Below are 9,210 nucleotides of genomic sequence, written 5' to 3'. Positions count from 1 at the left end.
TTCTCTATCTAAATTAGAACTCACTTGTTTCTATGGTGGTCTTTGCGTTAAGATTTTTAGTCAAAATGCATGTTATGACATGTTCAAATCCATGCCTGTGAGTTTCATTTTTTTGATTATTGAAGTATTTACGTGATTCTATGTACGGACTTCATCTTAATTGCTCCTTAAAAAAGGTAAATATACCAATCCATAATAATCCTTTAATTGTTGATTTGAATATTTTAGCTGTGAATTAGTATTACTGTTATTCTTGCTTTACTTGTGCTTAAATTGATATGATTTGATGGTATATTTATGGCACGTCTTTGAATTAACAGGTAAGTTGTTAAATTTTTTTTTGTGAGAATGTTTAATTGGCTTACCTTAATTGAAAGTGATACTGATTGCTTACTTTAGTTTTTTTTCCTTCTTATTTTGGTAATTGGATTTGATTGATTTAGGTAATAAATAAATAAAATAAATGTGTCTATAATTTGGTTCTTCTTTATTTAAGGAAAAATATATTACTCTTCATATTTTTATCTTACTTGCTTAAATTTGGTAAAAAATAATTAATTTGCTGATTTAGCTACTCTTTAAAACAAGGAAAACAGTATATTTAATTGGTTCCTTTAAATAGTTCTTTTCCTTATTTGTTTCCTCCTATTTGCTATATAAATAAGACTCCCTCCCTTCATTATTCACACACTCACATTCCCTCTCAATCACAAGTTCTCTCATCACTCCTCATTCTCTCATTGCTCTCTTGCTACTCTTAAAATACATTAAGATTCCGGTAAGCATTCAAGTGTTCTTCTTCGCTACTTTTCTACTTTGATTTTGTTCGAGTAAAAGTTGGATCAATTTTTCATTGCTACCATCTCTTGCTTAAACTGGTTAATATTCTTAGCATTTATATTATCTTTGCATTCACACATCTGTGTAAGCTATTGTCTATTCTTTTCTATATGTATAATTCATCATTAAATAATTGCATATTGTCTCATCTTGACTAAATAAATGTGATTACTTGTGTAGTTATTTGATTGCTTTGACAGGTTTCAAACTTGAAGTTCAAGTTGAAGATTAGCCATGAAGAAAGATTTATTTGTTTAATTCATATATTTGAATCTATATTCTTCTTATTTTATTTATTTGAATTTTGTAACATTTGTATAACTCTAAAGCTCTCATATATAAATTTATTTGGGGGATCGTCTAAGGGACACATGCTACTTGTCCATTGTATTTTTAAAAGTTAAAAATCATGCCTATAAGTTTATTCTATTTTTTTAAAAATCTTTAACCACCTAGAATTATTGTTTGTAGGTGTTGTAATCGAACCAATTTTCAACATGCTTGATGCTTTGCTTGATAATAAGTTTTAAAAATAACTAGATTCCACTAAATTTCGTATTAAAATCAAATCGTAATAATCTAGTAGGTTACTAGATGTTAAAAATATGTTATAACTTTTCATTTTCTTATCGCGTAGAAACCATGCCTAAGGATTAAAATGTTCATATCATTTAGATTTACAAAATCATGCCTATATGTGTTACTCCGCTTGGAACACCTAGAAATCATATTTATAGGTTTATAAATAAATTTTTAACATACCCACTCCAATAAAATCTGTTGTGCATATTTTGCCCCCCTTTTAAATTAGTTAATATTATTAGTTTGACCTTTTGAAGATTTCTGCACTTATGAGGCAATATGTTGTTTTCTTAAAATAATAATGATATTAAATTAAAATCATTTCATGCATTTAACAAATTACTTGGCTTTTGAATACATTTCATAGTAAAATCTTTGCATTTAATAAATTTACTATATTAATGTTCTACTAGTTTTTCTTCTTACAATGTTTTGCAACTTTTTTTTAAAAGTCATTGTTCAATCCTCCTTTAAAACTTTGGATTGATTATGACATTGTTTATTTTTAAAAAATAAATTATAAGAACTATCTCCTAACCTATCGTTAGTGGGAAATTCAAAGGAACTACGAGGTCTAGTTCCAATTTTTAAATTAAACCGACGCGTCTCCGGAAGTACCACCTACCCATGAATTTCAAAGGGAATTATGTGTATGTAAATATTTATGTGCCTATATGCAAACTAAATCTTTTAAATCGTTTTCAAAATATAAACTATTGTTATTTTTTCTAAGACCGGCCTCAAATCAAAATTGTTTTTATGGTGGAGGAGCGCGATCAACAATATCGTGGCATCACCCCTATAAAGAAACAAACATTTTTTTAAATAAAAATTCCTATTCAAAACTTGCTCAATTTTCAAACTTTACTTTCGCACATATTAATTGCTTAATATTTGTAAATTTTGTTTATAACATAGTCGCGTATGTCAAATAAATAAAAATGAGTTTGTTTGTTTATTTATTGCTATCACCTAGCCTTGCATATCTAAATTAATTAATTAAAAATAAAATACTCTTAATTATTTTATATTTGTTATCACTTAGCAAGCTTAAAATAAACTAATAATGAAGTGACCTTAATTGCTACTTGTAACCCTCACATAGATTGTATGAGATATGGTCGGAACCCACATTTGTGGACCTCGAGCGATGCCTAAAACCTTCCCCTCGAGGTAATTTGAACCCTTACCCTGATCTCTGGCTCGTTGACCTTAGCTAGACTTAGTTAGGTTAGATAGGTGCCCTAACACGCCTTAATTCGTTAGGTGGCGACTCCTTAAAACTCAAAATTCCAAAAGAGTTGTTAGGTCGTGCACAAATCCCATTTTTGCGAAAAACTGGGGCGCGACAGAATGGCGACTCCGCGGGGGATATTAGGTTCTTACCATTACGTGTTTCGTGCTTACTTATGTGGGGTTTACTTCATTTTTGGTCATTTCATTATTTGGTGCTTACCATGTTTAGTTTATTTTGTTGCTTTATTTACCGTCTTCTCTCCATGTTCCACCCCTTTCCCTTTTCCTTAATTGTTTATTACCATGTTTCACCTCTTTTCTTTTACCTTATTTGCTTAATTACATGTTTAATCCCATACCCTCTTTCCTTATTTGCGTGATTTTTAATATCTAGATATGTTTAAATTCCTTTATTTATTCATGTTTATTTATCTATTTATTGTTTATAAACTGCCTATAGGTTACCGTTTTCCAATTTAAATGCTAAGTGTTTATTGCTTTGATAATTGTCATTCCGCTCATACTTCCCCCAATTGGGACCCTCTTTCTTTTTTTATTTTGTTCTCGTGATGTTGTGCCTTTGCACCTCTCACAACTACTCCAATTCTATTCAAATACCCATTATAGAGAGTCGGCATATGCATGGACGTAACGGATAGTTTTACTACCGCGAAGCCACGAGCCTCTCGCATAGAATCCCTTCCAAGTCCGTGTCAAGCCAACTCTTATAAGTCCTGGTTAGGTCATACATGCTGCATAAACCCTAGGTGGTTTGGCCATTGCTGTCAATCCACATAATTAGTAGCCACCCTCTCGTCTAAAGGGCCCCAATACCCTTAGACAAATTGCATATTTATGTGTCAACGTGATCATAATAATTAAATCAAGCCAACGTTGTCAAAATGGAGTTTAGAAGTCGTTTGTTACTTTGTTTGCAGAGTCATGGCTCACCCTCATTTTCCCAACACGCAAATGGTGGTCAAAGTTAATCCCATTTTGAAGACTTGGTGGGAAGATATTCAAAAAAAATCGAGATTTAGAAGTAAATGAACTGTTAGGCGGCCTCACTGCTTTGATCTCCGTAGAGTCAGACCGTCACTTAAGCAAGGCATTGTTGAAATTCTGTGACACTGAGAGGTTAGTCTTAAAATTCAAGGATTTTGAGCTAACCCCAACAATCGAAGAGGTTGGAGGATTCCTGGGTCTCGCATACAAAGAGCGGGAAATGATTGTTCCACACAAGCCAAGTCCAAGATCTTTTCTGAAGCAAATGGGCATGTGTCATAATCCAAGTCTACTTTGTCTGAAAGAAGGTTGGATTTCTTTAGAGTTCTTATATCCACGCTTTGGGGATGAGGAAGGTCATCAAAACTTTCACAGAGAATTTGCTTGCTCTTCTGCAAAATGGGAAAGATATCGTCTTAATGCATTCGTCGTCGCCCTATGAGGCTCATTGGTTTTTCCTAAAGAAAGAGGAAAGATTCACACCGGCTTGTGTTACGTGGTTCATACGTTGGCTCGAGGTGGGAAGACCTTAGTCCCCATGATACTTGGAGAAATTCTAAGAGCCTTAACTGCATGCCCCAAAGGCAAAAGATACTTTGAGGGATGCAACTTTCTGCTGCAACTTTGGGCCGTCGAACATTTCTACAACAGAGCTAATAAAGTAGACATTGTTAGAGGGACTATGGGGAACAAAATTATCAACCATCACCTAAGGATGAAATATTTCATCTCCCCTGTGGGAACGGAGGACTGGTTCACATACCTAAAGGAGTGCTAAGCCGTTGAAATCCAATGGAGGTATTATTGGTTGAAGACACGGCGTACCATCATAAGAGGAAATGAACTTTACTTCATCGAGCTTATCAATTTGAATGGTGTGCAACCATACGCACCACTTCGAGTCCTTCGACAATTCGGACAGATCCAAATGATACCTCTGCGATCCCACATGAGCCACTATGGATATGACTTTGGGTCAGAATTACCGCAAGTGAACACTATACTGTGAAGATGGGAGAATGTGATAACTATCGATGTTCAAGATCACCGACCCTTTTGCACACCTGAATATTATGTATGGCTTTTAGAAGATGCAGAGCATAGAGATTTGAGCGAAGGAGGTCTTCCTGGTTTTGGCGATGAAAAGGAGAGAAGATGGGCTCGCAACTTTCTTAGCACCGATTATGACATTACCCCAGAAATGAGGAAGCAGATCGTGCCTAACATTGGAGAACAACATAATTGAAGTTTTTTTTTCTTCTCTCTTTATTCCCCATATGTTATCCCTAGCCCTTTAGTTATCTCTAGATTGATGTAATGAATAGAAATTATTTCAATAATTGAAAGTTGTTTTATTGTCTAACTCTAAACTCCAAATTGGCGAATAAGGCTTGAATTAATTATTATGCATCACTTATGTGTCGCTTAGTCCTACCTCTGGCTCAACGATGTCCCGTGCATTTAAGGCATTTATCTCAAAACAACATGTGTTATTATGATATTATCCTAACCCCCTAACTCTTTTCTGTTGATTCTACTGTTTTCCCATTTCCCAAGGTTGATCTGTCCTTCATCCTGGCACAGACACGATCAAAAGGGACCCTCCTTCTCCTTCTTCTCAAAGAGCAAGCTCCGAAGATAAAGGTAAAATTGTTGACGACAGCAGCACCAATGAAAGAGTAGAATCTTCTGAGGAAGGACAACTTCAAAATGATCTTGTCCTAAGACTTGAGCGCAAGATTCTAGAATTGGAACAAGAGGTAGCCCACATGCGCGATTTGGCCAAGCTGTCTATCTCTCTTGGAACCCAATTTGGAGAAAAACATAGACAATCTTCCTCACACTAACCAAACAACCATGCCAAACAATCCTCCAATCAATATATCTCGACCTGAACCCACTCGTCCAAATACCTTTCCGCCACCCCACGCCCAAAATACCCAAGTTCCATTCCACCACTATTACCAACAAACCAAACCAACCTTCCCAGAAACAACCCCAAACGCAAATCTCCCATATACTCTTGGAAACAACAACCTCAATCCAATATACGTGGAAACTGCCCCTCTGACCCATGACCTCCATGAATCAGAGTCCCACCAAAAGGACATTCTAATAAAAACCTGACTGAGAGATTAGACAGCTTGACCAATAGGGTACATCATGTTGAAGGAAACAAGAGGTTAGGAGGATTGAGCTATGAGGATCTGTGCATGCACCCTGATGTAGAACTGCCCGAAGGATACAAGCTTCCAAAATTTGAGATGTTCAATGGAATTGGGGATCCCAAAGCCCACCTACGAATGTATTGTGACAAACTTGTAGGGGTGGGAAGAGACGAGAGGCTACTCATGAAGTTGTTTATGAGGAGTCTTACTGGGGAGGCCCTAACATGGTATATTGAGCAAGACTCGCGAAAATGGGTAGAGTGGGTTGATATGACAACTGATTTCATGAATAGGTTTGGTTTTAATATAGAAAATGCACCTGATTGGTTTTACATTCAAAATTTGAAGAAGAAACCAAGTGAATCCTTCAGAGAATATGCCATAAGATGGAGGTCTGAAGCGGCTAGGGCCAGACCCCTATGGAGGAATCTCAGATGAAAGACTACTTCATCTGTGCCCAGGAACCACAATACTATGACCGAATGATGCTGGTGGCTGAAAAGAGTTTCGCTGAAATCATCAAACTAGGCGAAAGAATTGAAGAAGGCATAAAGAATGGGACTATCATCAACTTGGAGGCTTTACAAGCAACCAAGAAGGCTCTGCAATTTGGTGGAATGACAGAAAATTGAAAGAAAACAGGTTCTGTAATGATGGCTCATGGAATCAAGACCCCTTTGAGGCACAAGACAACAAACCCACCACCATCCCCATACCCTCACACCTCATACCCTGAACATCCCTCAGCTCTACCCCCTATATCTCCCCAAGCCATGCCTATATATTACCAAAACACTCCCCCTCAATATTTGCATGCCTCATATCCTGTCTATAATGTTCAACCAACACACTTCCAAACTCCACCACCCACTCAGACACCAAATTACCGAAACAGACCTCCCTATGAAATAAGACCTACAAAAATTTATACCCCTTTGGCTGAACCCATAACACAACTTTATGAAAGATTGAAACAGGTTGGGTACGTCTCCCCAATTCCTGCATTACCTGTGGATGCTCGCGCAAAATGGTACGACCCTAACAAGGTCTGTGCCTACCATTTTGGGATGAAGGGTCACACCACTGAAGTTTGCAGAGCCCTCAAGGATAAGGTTCAAATGTTGATTGATACAAAAACCATCCAACTCAAGGATCCTACACCGAATGTTGCGAATAATCCTTTTCCTAACCATCAAGTCAACATGGTGGAAGCGAGTGATGTCTGGGATTGGGAAGAATCTATCTGGACCCTCAAAACAGAAGAAGCCATGTCTACCACCGCCCAAGCACCGATAATAGTGCAAGGACTCGCCCCATTTGAAGTAGAAGTTGTTGCAGCCAGACCACCGTTCACTGTCTATAGGGCATCTTCCCCAATACAATGTGATACACATGTTATACCTTGGGATTAGAACAAAAGAGAAACGATAGTGGAAGAGACAGATGTTGCAACAGGGCTCACCAGATCTGGAAGAATTTACACCTTTGAAAATTTGGTTCAGGGAAGCTCTAGCAAATCCAAAGCACCAGTTGTAGAGCTTAAAGATCAGGGTATTTGGAAAAAGGTTCAAGCTAAAGAATACTCTGTCATTGAGCAGCTGAGTAAAACCCCATCCCAAATATCAATTCTGGCATTACTGCAATATGCCGAAACTCATCGAAATGCCCTCCTGAAGATCCTTGGTGAAGCTTATGTCCCATCTAACATCACTCATGGTGAGGTAGCCCAAATGGTGGGGCAGGTCTTTGAGGCTTAGAAAATATGTTTTCACAAAGATGAGATGCCACTCGAAGGAACAACCCACAATAAAGCTATGTACATTTCGGTTCAGTATCAGGATAAGGTGATAAACAAAGGATTAGTTGATGCAGGTTCAGGTTTAAACATTTGCCCTCTGAGCACACCGACGAGGCTGGGCGTGGATAGTGCAAAAATTCAGACATGGAAGATGAATGTGAGGGCATTTGACGGCTCTCAGAGAGGCACTATTGGGGAGATAACCTTGGACATTCTCATTGGTCCTGTCACTTTCGCCATAGCTTTCCAAATCTGGGACACACCTTCATCATACAGCTTATTGTTGGGTTGTCCATGGATTTTTATGGCTGGAGCGGTCCTATCTACTCTTCACCAATGCCTGAAGTTTGAATGGGATTACGAAGAGGTTGTAGTCCATGGAGAAAAAGGGCATCCTATATACACGATTGAAGGAAGAAAGCATATGGATGGTGAAATGTACCATACAGTGGAACTTGTTGGTAATATTGAGTTGCAACCTTGGTTCAACCAAAAAATCATAGATATGATGGCCTGGTTCGGTTTCGAGCTTGGGAAAGGTTTGGGGGCTGAATTGCAAGGGATAGTCGAACATATACAGCCTGTTCGACATTCCACCACTTTTGGCTTGGGATATAAGTACACTACCGAAGAATGGCTCGATTGGCAACCATTTAGAGATGGGTACTACTATACATTGAAGAAACCCATACCGCCATTGCATCAATCATTTCGATCAGCAGGTTTCATGGGAGGCATTATTGATGAGATCTCAGACGACTTGAAGGGGTTGTCGCTAACCAAAGAAGAGGGGAATGTTTGCAACGTCGTGATGAACGAGGAGGAGAAAAAGGGCCCTAGTGGAAGCAAGGAAGCAAAGATGAGCTTCAGCAACTGGAACTCGACTCCATCCAGACCTCGTCGAGCATCTGGGTAGCCTTGGAAGATGTTTTCTATCAAGTTTTAATTCAAATAAAAAGAGTTTTTAATAAACGTTTCGATTCCCATCCCCTGTATTGCTTTCAAATGAGAACTTATGAAATTTTCAAATCTTTATTAATAAAGTTCTTTTCCCCATTTTTGCCTTATATTTAATTGTTCGCTATTTTTTTTCTCACCAACAAAATTCACTTTAAAAATGTTGAATCTGAGACTATGGCATACAATGAGACTGCTCAACTTAACATTAATGACTTAGAAGAAGTCGAAGACAATGAGGTTCCTGAGGAGTTAATCAAAAGGGTTGAGGAATTCGAAGAAAAACCCAATCCAAACTTGGTAGAGACAGAAGTGGTGAATTTGGGAAATGCAGAGGTGATACAAGAAACCCGAGTAAGCATCCATATGACAAAAGAAGTCAAGAAAGAGTATACTGAGTATCTCATAGAGAATAAGGATATTTTCGCATGGTCCTATGCAGACATGATACGCTCAAACTTACTTCTCAAATAAGAAGTAAAGCGGCCGTGTCAAGTAAATAACCCAACTAGTGAGGTTGGGATCGTTCCCACGAGGAAAATAATTTAGACTTAACTTCAATCTATTATTACTATTGTTCAATCAATTACTTCCTTGGAAAGCATAAAATGAAAAAAAAAAGGG

At 37.7% G+C, this 9,210-nt stretch overlaps 1 pseudogene; it reads left to right on the top strand.

The window, feature by feature from the left end:
- The first annotated feature begins 8,763 nt into the window (after positions 1-8,763).
- Positions 8,764-9,210, top strand: part of LOC107006283 — a 7,828-nt pseudogene continuing 7,381 nt past the window's right edge.

This window comes from Solanum pennellii, chromosome 12, assembly GCF_001406875.1.
Source record: "Solanum pennellii chromosome 12, SPENNV200".
Classification (NCBI taxonomy): domain Eukaryota; kingdom Viridiplantae; phylum Streptophyta; class Magnoliopsida; order Solanales; family Solanaceae; genus Solanum; species Solanum pennellii.
This window is presented reverse-complemented; position numbering and strand designations above follow the sequence as displayed.